The sequence below is a fragment of the Lepidochelys olivacea genome, assembly GCF_965140295.1.
Source record: "Lepidochelys olivacea isolate rLepOli2 genome assembly, chromosome: 6".
NCBI lineage: Eukaryota > Metazoa > Chordata > Testudines > Cheloniidae > Lepidochelys > Lepidochelys olivacea.
The window spans coordinates 11,305,008-11,320,041 of NC_140416.1; the positions used below are offsets into that span (position 1 = coordinate 11,305,008).

General features: G+C 46.3%; 1 long non-coding RNA gene across 1 annotated transcript; it reads left to right on the plus strand.

Annotated features, from left to right (window-relative positions):
- The first annotated feature begins 3,321 nt into the window (after positions 1–3,321).
- Positions 3,322–8,471, plus strand: LOC311521718. The gene is made up of 2 exons (XR_014711956.1): positions 3,322–3,523; positions 5,615–8,471. It is a non-coding gene; the product is annotated as an uncharacterized lncRNA (long non-coding RNA).
- The last annotated feature ends 6,563 nt before the right edge of the window (positions 8,472–15,034 follow it).

Consider the following 15,034-nt stretch of genomic DNA (forward strand, 5'->3'; position numbering starts at 1 on the left):
ACGTCCCAGCCATGGAGATTTGAACCCATGATCTGCTCCTGGTGCAGATAATCACTCGCCAGTTTGGGGGCCAACCAGGATCTCCTTTTCTCTCCCGCTAAATCCTATGTCATGATGAACTTACACTCTACCCAAGGACATCTCTTCCCTCTTCTCCTCCACTGGTGGGCTCCATAGCCCATCAATGCCTTAGTCCTGTCATTCCCAACCACAACTTACCATTTGCCCAAGACCTATTGAGGTCATGTCACATTCATCTACCCACACCTAAACCAAGTCTTCACACCTAATCCTTCCCTACCCTGACATATGCCACTAGGAAACAGTGGAGAATACCAGCATATTTCACCTACATATTTCACCCAAGAGCTGACAGGTGACAAAGCCTTTCCCTGCAGAACTGGGTGAGCTAGAACCAGCCCCCTAGAAGTAACTGGCTCTCAAGCCCACTCCCCTGAGTCAGCCAGTCGCTCAAATTCATGCTGCCCATCCTATTTCCAGCCCACTAACTGCAGCTCCCTGTGCTGACCTGGGCTCCGAAACCTACCAATGACCTAGAGGTGTAAAGCTCCAAATCTGGTCTGTGCTCATCTTGTTTACCTATTTGGTTGGTAGATTATTCTCAAGCTCCCCCAGGAAAGGGGGTGAAGGGGCTTGGGGGGATATTTTGGGGAAACAGGAAATCCAAGAGGTCCTTTTCCTGAATCTTTGTCTAACTCACTTCGTGGTGGCATTTAAATGCTATAGATAGTTAACCGCTCCCAGGCACTCTTGGACTGTAAATGGCCCGTCCCATGACGCTTCCATCTTATGGGCCTGGAGTGCCTTCAAGACCATGACCTGGTCCCCTACTTTGAAGGAACGCTCTCTGGCATATTTATCAAACCAGGCTTTTTGCTCTTCCTGAGCATCTTTCAGGTTTTCTCTAGCTAGGGCTAAAGAGTCTCGGAGGGTGTTTTGTAGGTTGTTTACAAAGTCCAGAATGCTAGTTCCTGGAGAAGGTGTAAACCTCTCCCATTGCTGCTTCACCCACAGTAATGGCCCCTTAACCTCACGGCCATACACAAGTTCAAACGGTGAAAACCCTAAAGTGGGATGTGGTACAGCTCTGTAGGCAAAAAGCAACTGCTGCAACACTAGGTCCCAATCATTGGAGTGCTCATTTATGAATTTACATATCATGGCCCCCAAAGTTCCATTAAACTTCTCAACCAGGCCATTTGTTTGATGATGACAAGGGGTGGCAACCAAGTAGTTCACCCCATGAGCTACCCACAGGCTTTTCATGGTCCCTGCCAGAAAATTAGTTCCCGAATCTGTAAGGATGTCGGAGGGCCAACCTACCCTGGCAAAAATGTCTGCTAATGCCTGGCACACACTTTTAGCCCCGGTGTTGCTTAGAGCTACTGCTTCCGGCCATTGGGTGGCAAAATCCATGAAAGTCAGTATGTACTGCTTTCCTGTGGGTGTCCTTTTCGGAAACGGACCCAGAATATCCACAGTTACTCGCTGAAATGGAGCCTCAATTATGGGAAGTGGCTGTAGAGGGGCTTTGCCCTGGTTTTGCGGTTTTCCCACTCTTTGGCACACCTCACAAGATCGGACATAAGTAGAAACGTCCTTGTCCATTCCCTCCCAGTAGAAGGACTTCCCCAAATGGTCTTTGGTCCTGTTCACCCCAGCATGGACACTAGGATGATCAAGAGCTTTACCCGGTACTTAGCTGGAACTACCAACTGTCTCTGAGGATGCCTGTGTTCCTGGTGCCCACCAGAAAGAGTTTCCTTGTATAAAAGTCCTCTTTCTACCACAAACCGGAATCGATTAGAAGAGCTGAGAAGCAGTGGGTTGCTCCGTGCCGCCGTCCAAACTCTCTGGAGGCCTTCATCTGCTTCCTGCTCAGCCTGGAACTGTTCCCTTGATGCTGGAGACATCAGTTCCTCACTGGATTGTGGACCTGGGCTTGGTCCCTTTGGAAGCGATGCAGGTGATGGGGCTGTTTCCGTTGATTGTGAACCGTTCTCCACTGGTGCACTATGGGGTATTTCAGGCTCTGGCTGAGCCTCTTGTGCAGGGGCATCTGCTGCTGCTGCCAGTGCAGGCTCGGTGGTGCCCTCTGGTGTTGGAGCTGTGGATGGGGTTGCAAGCGCTGGATTCAGTGCTGGCTGCTCCACCCATTCCGGTTCTGGGACTGGTTCTGGTTGGGTCTCTGGGACTGGATCCACTACGGCTGTTGCAGTCGTTGGCAGGGGATCCAGTTCTACCACCTCAGCTTGCGTCTCTGGTAACACCGATGGGGCCCTTGTAGAAGGCTCAGGAACAGAGCTAGGTGTGAAGGCTTGCTTAGCCTGGCTGCGGGTGACCATTCCCACCCTCTTGGCTAGCTTCACACGGTTGGCCAAGTCTTCCCCCAGCAGCATGGGAATGGGATAATCATCATAGACTGCAAAAGTCCACATTCCTTACCAGCCCTTGTACTGGACAGGCAACTTGGCTGTAGGAAGTTTAAAGAGTTGGACATGAAGGGTTGAATCATCACTTGGGCCTCTGGGTAGATGAATTTGGGGTCCACTAAGGATTGGTGGATAGCTGACACCTGTGCTCCAGTGTCCCTCCACTCGATAACCTTCTTCCCGCCCATACTCACAGTTTCCCTTCACTCTGAGGGTATCTGGGAGGCATCTGGGCTGGGGGACCTTTGGTGTGATTCCGGTGTAATGTACTTTCTATTTTCTCAGGAATACCCTCTAAGAACTGCTCCATTTGCATTAGGAAAGTGTTAAGGAAAAGTTAGCACATGTGACTCCATTTTGGTTTGGGGCCCACCATTGTTTAAATGCCAGCACATCATACACCAGGAGGAGTAATCCTTAGATACTGAATCCCTGTGAAAATCCTCCTCCTTGTCTCCAGCCTGCCTTGACTCCCAGTATCTGGTTTTTGTCAGTCTCTAACTCCCTGTCTCTTGGCCTTGATGTGAGGCCTCCCATCCTGATAATAAAAGTTACTGATGCATGGCTTTAGGACCATGCTGTGTAATTAACATACTGGTATAGCACGAGGAATGCACCAAGCAGGGATAGGTGGTAGATAAGACAAGGGTTTGTTTATTGGCTAAGGTTTCCGATGCACGAGGGCAACATGCTTTGCTAAAAAGTATATAACCTTTGTATAATCTGCATTCAGGGTCCCCTCCTGGCTAGCAGGGGGGCACCACGCTCGAGCGTAATAAACTTAGTGTCTTTTGGGAACTCTGCAGTTGTGGACTTTGTTTCTGTGCCTCAGCCTAGATTCGAACTGTGCGTGACCTATCAGGTATAATTCGCAGCATTTGTGTGCGTGTCCTACCAGGTGTAATTCGTAGCACTTGTGTGCGTGTCCTACCAGGTGTAATTCGTAGCACTTGTGTGCGTGTCCTACCAGGTGTAATTCGTAACAGTTTTGGCGACCACGAAGGGACTCTAGGCTCGCCCCAACAAGTGAGACTACACTCCTCCTCTCGGACAGCTCCAGCCGGCACAGGGTGAGTTCACCTTTGAGAACTCCGAGGAGGGGGATTGTGAGCCGTCGCTTAGGCGATAAGGTGGCACATTTTGTGTTCTTTTGGTAGCCCATTATAGGTTCTGGGCAGAGTGTAAGTAAGGGGACCCCTTTGGCTGAAATTCTCAAGAATTGGGAGAATATTTCTGGCACCCATGGGTTAGGCAGAAAAAAGCTGTTATTTTATGTAAGGTTGAGTGGCCAGCACTAACAACTGAAACATCTGTTGAATGGCCACCGGATGGGTCCTTTGCTGGGAATACATTAACAGTGCTTAAAAGGAGGCTGGAGGACAAAGCTCCAGCCCAGATGGATTATTGGTATGTATGGGACAACTGGGCTTATGTGCATGCAAAAGGACATCCTCTTTCCTCCTCCTTTTCTTATTCATCTCAGGGGTCTCCAGCCCTATTCTGTGCTATGCCTGCTTCTGCCCCTCCTCCGGCTTACCCTCGGCTTTCTGACTTATGCCTGTCACCTCCTTGCTTGCCAATTAGCCGTGCTTTCTGTCCAGGTGACAAGCCTCATGTGGGGAGGACTCGGGTAGCCCTTGTAAGTAAAAATATTTTTAAAAAGAGACCAGGAGGGCTGGGGGCTAGTTAAGAAGCCCACCCTCCTTGTTAATTTGGTAGTGAAACAAAGCTGGTGCTCATGGAAGGGACAGTTCAAAGAAAAAAAACAGGATCGGGCCCAAGCGGGCAGGCAACAGATAGAGAGATTGGAAAACAGGTTGAAAACTTAAAGGTCATAGTGAAAAAAGAAGAGTAAATAATTACAGGAATGAAAAACGTAAATCCCGGAATAATACTTAAAATGGTAAAATCTAAGTAATTGGGTGTCGTTTTGAAAAATAAGCAAGTAATTTAAAAAAAAGTAAAAAGTTAACTCTTTAGTTGCTGGAAAGAATTAAGCAGTTAAACTTTGTAAAATACTGAAAAGAAAAAAAAAATGCTTGGTTTCTTTGCTGCCATTTTAAAAAAAAATGGGCCCTTTTCCAAAGAAATGCAATTATACAGTGCTACTTAATTAATATCGTATTAGGTTCCAAGAGGCTACAATAGGTGGTGTCTTCCTTTTCAGGTCGCTGTGTGTTTGACAGCAGGAGTTAAAAGTAAAAGGCAATCAAAAGTCTGGTAAAGTTTATTGTGCCCTTTTTAAAGTAAGAATCTTTAACCTGTGGATCCAAAAGCAAGCCGGAAAGCATTTATTTTTTATGTAAATTACCTAACTAATAAGGTAGAGGCCACTGAAACCTGGGCTGCCTATAAAACAAATACAAAAAAATATGGGTAATTCCTCTGTTTTGCCTGCAATTAACAAGGGTATTTGTATAAAAAGAAAATATTTTAAGCAATGACTGACTGCCCAAAAGGAGTAGATCTGTGTTTTATTTTTGTCTTTCAGAAACTCAGAGAAAACTGATGCCAGCTAAAAAGCAATTCAACATCTCATGAATTTACTGGCACAATAGAAATTCTGTTCTGTGTTCTATGTCCTGTCTTGTGGTGTTTGTCTTGTGGCCAGAATTGCTGTGTTTAATTTTTCATAGGACAGTTTAGTTTAAAACTAAATAGAAAAGTTAAATCAAAATGCAGATACTTGTTTTATTCAACTTGCAATACAAAGTGTTTGGATAATATCAAAAAATGTGATATACTAAAGTTTAATACATTTGCTTAAGTAAAAAAAAAAAAATTAATTGGCCAGATCTTTTAATTTAAAAAATTGTTGTTAAAATTTGCACACCAACAGTCTTTGGAAGCAAGGACATCAAAGCTTAACCCACTCCCCATATTATACATAAGATCCTTCTGGCTACCTCACATTTCTAGCCAAAGGGCTGGGGAGGGAAAAAAGCTATTGGACACCAGAAGTTGTACCAAGTGGACTCCTCAAAAGTGGGTGTGCTTGTCCTGGCTTGTTGTTCCAAAGCTCTGTAATAAAGTCATTTTCCTAGAAGGGTATATGTGGCATACATTATACAATAAGACTAAAGTGCTGTATAATGGGCAATGTACATGTGTTCCTTTTTAAACAAAAATGTATAAGTAAAAAGTAAAAGTTTCCTTTGCAGGTTAATAAAAGCCAAGAAGGAAAAAAAAAAAATAAAACGAAGGACAAGCTAATTCAACACTGTAGCTGGCAGGCTTGGCAGGCTCGGTCCAAAGATAAGACACTGGCCTGCCCAAGGACACTACTCACAGCTAGGATTTGGCTAACAGCCAAGAAAGAGGGGGGCTTAAATGTGCCCAAACAGCTGTGAGATCTGCAACACACTGCCAGACATTAATGAAATGTGTTAGGTCTCTGTATTTACAGGTAAAAGAAGTCCTGCTTCAAGAATCCTGAGCAAACCTGCCATTTGTTAAAACCAGGTGACTGGGTCTACATAAAGGTCCCTCGACAAAATACTACTCTGGCCCCATGCTGAAAAGGCCCTTATTAAGTCCTGCTAACTACCAACACCGCTGTGAAGTGCCAAGGACTGACTGCCTAGACCCATGCTTCTTACTGCAAAAAGACCCCTCCACCTCGAGGTGACTTCACTTCGACTACTGATCAGTCTGTCCCTCCTTCTGGGTTTTTTTTTTCCTTCCCTCCTTTTAAACAGCAAAAAAAAAAAAAAAAAAAACAAGGTGAAGTGCTAGTAACCTCTCCCTTGTCCACTGACAAAGCTAACCTGCATTCAGTATTTGCTAAAGAAACCAAAGCACTACAGGGTGACGTGCTAGTAACCTCTCCCCTGTATAATGCAAAACCATGCCTGTTCCAAGAGAGAAGGAATGCCTGCTCTGCTAAAACCACCAAAATCCAAAGATTCCTAACTGCAAAAGACACTGAAAATTGGCCCTGATGGCAAAGACGGAGCATTGCACATTGGCAGGGAGAAAGTTGCGGAATGTATTCTTGGAAATGTGAAGTAAAGTGGTGGGGTGGGTTTATTCCAGAGGCTGGAACTGTGCTTGTAGGCAAGTATAAATACCAAAAACGCCTTACAGCAACGAACATTACTCCCACCATCTGCCACCACTCCTTTGCAGGTAAAGGTTCCTGGATCCATCATAGCTACGTTAAGTTGGCACTGGGAACCCCACCTGACCCTGACAAGCCATTGGATGAGCCACTTCACGAATGAACACCACGACCAACCCATGGACTAAGCTTTCCAGCTACTGGGACCTTCACAGCCCACCAGGACTTTTTGTGTTCCTGTTTATTGGACTTACATTGGGGGTAGTGTTTTTTGTATAGTACAGGGGAGGATGTCGACATTGGTATGGTTTGCCTGGGAGGGGTTCTCTCCCTATTCCCAAGTCCAGTACAAGGATGGGAGGGCAATAGCTTCTTGAATTTAACCCGTGCTATCAAACAGGGTGTAAATCGAACGCAGTGTTGGATTTGTATTCGTACCCCCACATATTTAGGTCAGGGCGTCCCGTTGGTAGGGGTACCTATCCCCCTTAATCGAACACTCCAAGCTAAGCTATGGGCAAACACTATATTTAACTGGAATGTTACAATCCAAATATGGTTTATTGATATGGTGGCCCAGAGTAATTATGCTTTATGTGTGTCACGATGTAAGGGCATAGAAAATACAGTTTTTGTAGGGAATTTTGTAGGGTGCAAGGACACCACTCAAATCAGCTCTGGTGCGGGAGGCCCCTCTACCTACTCCAGAACCCCGTGGCCAGTCCCCAAGGGGTCTGGCTGGTATTGGTTATGCAATCACACAGCCTATAAGGTTCTCCCAGCAGGATGGTGTGGTCCATGTACCTTAGGGGCTATAGTACCCGCCGTGACAGTACACCAGAACCTGACCCGGGGAGAGATCTGCAATCTAGTATGGAGGGACCAACGAAGTATTCCTTTAAACCCCCTTTCTTATCGGCCCAAAGGCTTTCGCTCCTTTGTGCGTTGGTTTCTGCCATGGTAGGGAGTAAGCGAGCTAGAAAAAGCTATAGTTAACATTTCAGCTGCTTTGGAACTAATGGCAAATGCTACTGCAGATGCTCTCTCTGCCCTTCAAATTGAAGTCACCCAGCTATCCCAAACAACATTGCAAAACCACCTAGCCCTGGATTATCTCCTTGCAAATCAGGGCGCGGTTTGTGCTCTGGTCAATTCAAGCTGTTGTGTATTTGTAAATCAGCACCATAGGATGAAAACTGACATCCACATCCTCAAGCAACAGGCAGCCCTATTCCACCACCTCAGCCTCGACACTACCAAAGCCGGATTCCAGGAGGTCTGGGACTGGCTCACCTCATGACTACCGGATGTGGGGACTTGGGGACGGCGTATTTTGTATTTACTTTTTTTGACTGTTATTGTTTTTGCGTTATTTTTTGTATGCCTACAATGCTGCAGTATGTGCTGTCGGCAGTTGCTAACCCTGCAGCGCGGTTACTCAGCCCTGATATAGCTTACTGACGTACAAAAAAAAAAGGGAGGACTGTTAAGGAAAAGTTAGCACATGTGACTCCATTTTGGTTTGGGGCCCACCATTGTTTAAATGCCAGCACATCATACACCAGGAGGAGTAATCCTTAGATATTGAATCCCTGTGAAAATCCTCCTCCTTGTCTCCAGCCTGCCTTGACTCCCAGTATCTGGTTTTTGTCAGTCTCTAACTCCCTGTCTCTTGGCCTTGATGTGAGGCCTCCCATCCTGATAATAAAAGTTACTGATGCATGGCTTTAGGACCATGCTGTGTAATTAACATACTGGTATAGCACGAGGAATGCACCAAGCAGGGATAGGTGGTAGATAAGACAAGGGTTTGTTTATTGGCTAAGGTTTCCGATGCACGAGGGCAACATGCTTTGCTAAAAAGTATATAACCTTTGTATAATCTGCATTCAGGGTCCCCTCCTGGCTAGCAGGGGGGCACCACGCTCGAGCGTAATAAACTTAGTGTCTTTTGGGAACTCTGCAGTTGTGGACTTTGTTTCTGTGCCTCAGCCTAGATTCGAACTGTGCGTGACCTATCAGGTATAATTCGCAGCACTGGTGTGCGTGTCCTACCAGGTGTAATTCGTAACAAAAGACAGATCTTCCAGCGATTTAACGCTTGCTCCTGATATCCAGGCATCCCACTGTGGTGTGCGTGTTGGGAAAATGCCACGTCTGGTTTCCACCTGAGGGCTCTGAACCACCAACGGGCCTGCTTGGGTGTTAGCCCCATTCTAATTCTGGCCTTTTTAAAAAAAAGTTTGTAGCTTATCCCCTGATGCCCCACCGTGAGGTCCTGGCAATTACCAACCAAATAGGTAAACAAGATGAGCACAGACCAGATTTGGAGCTTTACACCTCTAGGTCATTGGTAGGTTTCGGAGCCCAGATCAGCACAGGGAGCTGCAGTTAGTGGGCTGGAAATAGGATGGGCAGCATGAATTTGAGCGACTGGCTGACTCAGGGGAGTGGGCTTGAGAGCCAGTTACTTCTAGGGGGCTGGTTCTAGCTCACCCAGTTCTGCAGGGAAAGGCTTTGTCACCTGTCAGCTCTTGGGTGAAATATGTAGGTGAAATATGCTGGTATTCTCCACTGTTTCCTAGTGGCATATGTCAGGGTTATTTTTAAATAACAACAAGGCAAAATAGATCTCAGATTTAGAGAAGAGAGGTTTGCTTTGAGACGTCTGACACCAGAGAGACAATACAGGCACCTCGTAGCACCCTGAAGCAGTAAGGATTAATCCTGCCCTATAGCACCCACTGCTCTTCCAGTCTTGGGGCTCCACGCAGCTCTGCCAATGCCTCTCAATCTTGACCGGTTATTATAGCCCTGGGGTATGAAACACACACAGAGTGCTGCCAAAGCGCCTCTCTTAGGGTTACCATATCTGAACATTCAAAAAAGAGGAGACTCCACACGGGGGAGGAGGTATTTGCTCTTGTCCTCCGCCCCTGGCCCCGCCCCAACTCCTCCCTTTCCCCGCCCCTTCTCTGCCCCCATTCCAACCCCTTCCCCAAAGTCCCCTCCCCAACTCCGCCCCCTCCCTGCCCAATTGGACCCCTTCTCCAAATCTCTGCCCCGGCCCTGCCTCCTCCCCTGAGCGCGCTGCGTTCCCCCTCCTTCCCCTTCCTTCCCAGCCAGGCGAATCAGCTGTTTCACAGTGCAAGCACTGGGAGCTGGGGGAAAAAGCAGGCACTCTCCTGAGTGATCAACATTCACTTTCTTTTTTGAATGATCAACTCTTCTTTGGGGAAAAATAATAATGGCAAAATCCCGGACGTTTTTAGATATTTAAAAATTCCTCCCGGACAGCGATTTAAGAACCAAAAAGCTGGACAAGTCCGGGAAAATACGGACATATGGAAACCCTAGCCTCACTCCTGTGCCACAGGCCAGCCTGCTGTTCCAGCCCTCAGGCCTGACACATACACAGCTTTTCTGATGTCCCTCAATCCTGATCTGCAGTTCCCTGTGCTTTCTATAATGTAGCCCATTCTACATAAAGTTGGCTGATATAACCAATTGTGTCATTCCCATTGCAGAATTCCTTGCAGCCTGCAATAATTTGTGACTCGTTTGAGGATGAAGAGCTGAACTTGTAAATTTGAGGCGGTGGATGGCAGAGCGGCGAGCAGGCAGCTGGTGAGGATGGCCACTGGAGTGTGAGCAGGTGGCCAGAGGAGTGGCAAGCAGGCAGCCGGTGAGGGTGGCTGGTGTGTGGAGCAAGTGCCAGTGCCAGCATAGCAAGGAAAGCGGCTTTTACTCCCCCACCACAATGAGGCGAGTAAAAGATGCACGCAGATGCACCTATGAATGCTGGGTCTTCACTGACCAAGGACAACAACTGTGAGTGGAATATGAAGGGGAGCACATTACAGGAACGTTGGTGTTGGATTGAAGAACCTGAAGCAAAAGACACTGCCCAGCGTATTCCAGGGTGAGTGTTCTGTTCATGCTTTTATGTTTATGAATCCCACTTGTGCTGTTTTCCCAAATTAAAGCTACTTTACTTTTATTAAAAAATCTCTCTACACTCAGACTCTGTCCTTGTGGAAGGGGAAGTATTGCCTCTTAGAGGCATCCGGGGGTGGCGTGTTATTTTCCCAGGTTACTGCATGGGGGCTGGAGCTGGTTCTGTGTTCTGTTGTTGAAAAGGAGCCTCTAGATATTGAATCCGGCCCTTCTTGCTGCCCACTCCAACTAGCAGAAGGGTAACATTCTGACACTGTGGCATGGTAGAGAATCCAAAACACCTCAGTAAGAGACCTGAGGCAGAAAGACTTCAAAGTCAGATTTCAGCAAAAAGAGCAGATGGCTTGTGTTGGTGGAAAATGGTGTTAAAATAATAAAGCTGCTCCTGAAAAGGGCTTTGGAGTCACACTGTCCCATGCTTAGCACAGTTCAGCTACGGAATGGTACCAATGAAACGTGGTGTCACCTGCAGACATGCTGTTTAACAGAATAATGAGACCTAGAATGCCTGTGATGATAGATGCTGCTGTCCCAGGAACTGGGGATTTGCCGAAGAATAAAAAGAGAAAGAGAAAGCTAAACAGAAAAAGTCAGATGATTTGGGATCCCGGGGGCTTCCACCATGTGGAGAACATAATGCACCCCACATCTCTGATGGAAATCAATGGTTACTAACAGTGGTGGTGTCATAGAATCAGGCAATCACAGGACTGGAAGGGCACCAAACCAGAGCCAGCCAGGAGCATGGCAATTCTTGTATTCCTAAAACTTGTTCTACACTGGAGCTTTGTCAGGTTTAAATTCTTGTAGTGGAGACATTTTCTGCTGTTTCTGTAGGTGAGCTCATGCATATTCATCAAATATTTAGATCAGGGCATTGAATCACTGGAATAGAATCTCCATGATTTCTAGACCTTCAGCCTTGACAGGGCCACCAGCGGGAGGCGATATGGTACACACAGCTTCACCCAGACAGGGAGATGAAGGGAAGGGGCATCAGGGATAGAACTCTCACAGTGAATTCAGCACTGGGGAAAGGTCCCGGACACAAAACTCTGGTACCCCCAGGTCCCTCAATCCGCTTCAGCCCTTACAGGAAGGGTGACCTCGAAAGGTGGGGGAAGTGAAGGGGGATTGGTTTCTATGACCCATTTGATCTCTGGCTTATCTACTGAGATAAAGAGACCCAATTAGTGCCCCTTATGATTAATTTGTCTGGAAATGTGGGCACCTGTCCCACCAGGGTCTGGGACTGAGACCCACCCCCTCTCCCCACTTATCAGACATAGGGACACCAAAGAGGCCATACACATAAGATAAACACATAAGGGAGGCAGGACTAACTGTTAAGGCTAAGAAGTGTCAAATAGGCCTAAATAGAGTGACTTACCTTGGACACCAGGTGGGTCAAGGAACTATCAACGCCCCACAGGCCAAAGTGAATGCTATCCAAAAGTGGCCTGTCCCAAAGTCAAAGAAACAGGTCCAATCCTTCTTAGGCTTGGCTGGATATTACAGGCGATTTGTACAGCACTACAGCCAAATCGCCACCCCACTGACAGCCTAACCAAAAAGAAACAGACAAATGCAGTTCAGAGGACTGAAGAGTGTCAGAAGGCCTTTAACCAGCTTAAAGCAACACTCATGTCTGACCCTGTGCTAAGTGCCCCAGATTTTGACAGACGTTTCCGAGTAACCACAGATGCTTCCAAGCGTGGTGTGGGAGCAGTTTTAATGCAGGAAGGACTGGATCAAGAATTCCATCTTGTCATGTTTCTCAGCAAAAATCTGCCTGAGAGGGAAAGCCACTGGTCAATCAGCAAAAAGGAATGTTATGCCATTGTGTATGCTCTGGAAAAGCTTTGCCCATACGTTTGGGGACGGCGTTTCCACCTGCAAACCAACCTGCAAACCAATCAAGTGGCTTCATACCGCCAAGGGAAATAACAAAAAAATTCTTCGGTGGAGTTTAGCTCGCCAAGATTTTGATTTTGAAATACAACACATTTCAGGAGCTTCTAACAAAGTGGCTGATGCACTCTCCCGTGAAAGTTTCCCAGAATCAACTGGTTAAAATTCATCCTTGAAAAATGGAAATTATTGTTAGTTTTTATATAATCAGTAGTATATTTAGAGGTGCATGTGTCTTAATAATTCTGTTTTCTTCTAGAGCTCCAGGAAGAAATCACAGCCAGTGTGGAGCAGGCTGTCCAGCACTGTCTATGATTTGGGGGGCGTCATAAATATAAATGGAAAGATAACAACCTTTATGTATGCAGTAATATAAAATCCCTCTTGGCCAGAGGTACAGAATCCTTTTACCTGTAAGGGGTTAATCAGTTCAATTAACCTAGTTGGCACCTGACCAGAAGGATCAATGGGGAAAGAAGATACTATCAAATCGGGGGGTGGGGAGGAGGCTTTGTTTTTGTGCTCTGTGTGTGTTCTCTCCGGAGACAAAGAGAGAGACCAAGCAAGTAATCCAGCTCCTACTGAATGATACATCTAAATTACAGGCATAGTAAGTAACCGCAAGGAAATGCATTAGAGTATCTTTTGTTTTCGCTTGTGAATTTTCCCTGTGCTTAGAGGGAGGTTTATCCCTGTTTTTTGTCACTTTAAAGTTTTGCCTAGAGGGGAATCCTCTGTGTTTTGAATCTGATTACCCTGTAAAATTACCTTCCATCCTGATTTTACAGAGGTGCTTCTTTTACTTTTTTTCTTTATAATAAAGTTCTGGTTTTTTTAAGAATCTGATTGGGTTTAGTGTCCTAAAAACCCAGGGATTTGGTCTGTGCTCACCTGTACCAATTGGTGAGGATATTATTCTCAAACCTACCCAGGAAAGGGGGTGAAGGGGCTTGGGGGGACATTTTGGGGAAACAGGAACTGCAAGTGGTCCTTTTCCTGAATCTTTGTCTAACTCACTTGGTGGTGGCAGCAATATTGTCCAAGGACAAGGAAGAATTTGTGTCTTGGGGAATTTTTTAACCTAAACTGGTAGAAATAAGCTCAGGGGGTCTTTCATGCGAATCCCAACATCTGTACCCCAGAGTTCAGAGTGGGGAGGGAAACCTGACAGGGTGTTTGGACAAAATTTCTTGTTAAATACAGGTGCCACTTATTCCCTAAGTAGTACCCAAAATAAAAACCTGTTTGGCCCTCCAGCTGGAATTAAGACCTTACAGGGGTTCAATAAGGCAAAAAGTACTGTTCCTTTTTGAAAAACATTTTGTATCAGTTCAACAAATTAATTAATAAATACATACATGCATAAAAGGCAATTTGGCTTTAAAAATCTAAAAAAGGGATTTTAAAAATTAACGTCTTTACAAAATTTAAAATGTTAATTAATTTTGCTATCAGTGTTCTATGAAAAACGCCTCCCAGCACATCCTAAAAGCCAGGAAAAATTTGGCAAGCTACTGAATAATGATCCTTAAGGCATCTAAAGAGCTAAAGTGGCCAATGTGAACTCCAAAAATTCTAGCAATTGCAAAAAAACCCACCAGGAGATGCAGGCCAAAAATAAAATAAAATAGAATGTGGTAAAATTGAGACAAAGATCCTAGTTACAGATCCCGATCCCCCACGCCAGAAGCAGCACAGCTATCAAAAAAGGCAGAAGCCAGCCTAAAAAAACCCCCAGTTGATGGGCTTTTAAGCCAAGGGGTTTTAGTGGAACAATCACGTCCCAATAATGTTGCCCTCTGGCCAGTCCATAAAAGTGATAGCAAGACCTGAAGGCTGGTAGTTGATTTTTGCCCCCTTACTGAGGTGACACCCCGATGGCCCCCATAGTGGCTTTTTTCTGCACCAGTGTGTGCTCACGGCCCCCCCGCCTCTGGCCCCACCCCCACCCCAAAGTCCCCGCCCTAACTCCGCTCCACCCTGCCCCTATTGGACCCCTCCCCAAATCCCCACCCCGGCCCCACCTGCTCCGCCAAGCACGCCGCATTCCCGCTCCTCTCCCCTCCCTCCCAGGCTTGCCGTGCGAAACAGCTGTTTCGCGGTGCAAGCACTGGGAATGAGTGGGGAGAACGATGACGTGGCGGTGCGCTCAGGGGCGGAGGTGGAGCGGAGCGGAGGCGGAGGTGAGCTGGGGTAGGGGGGTGGGGCGGGGAGCTGCCGGTGGGTGCAGCGCACCCACCATTTTTTCCCCATGGGTGCTCCAGCCCCGGAGCACACACGGAGTCGGCACCTATGGGTAATAGCTTCCAGCGTCGGAGGGGACTAGTGGCTTCCAGTTTTGAATTTGGCCGATGCTTCCTTTCCTATCCCTTTACATCGGGACAGCTATTACAAATTTGCTTTTACCTTTCCAGGGAAGCAGTTGTGTTTTGCCAGGGTCCCCATGGGCTGGAACAATGTCGTTCTTATTTGTCATGCCCATGTTGTTAAAATGTAAAATAAAATGCCTTAAAAAAACAGTATATTTTCTTATGTAAATATCCTAAGTTCCACTCAAACAAAAAAAAATTATTAAATAGGATATTACAAAAAATTCAGGAAACTGGGTTTATCAAAAAAAAAAAAAAACGAAAAAAGCCCAGTTGGGTTCCCA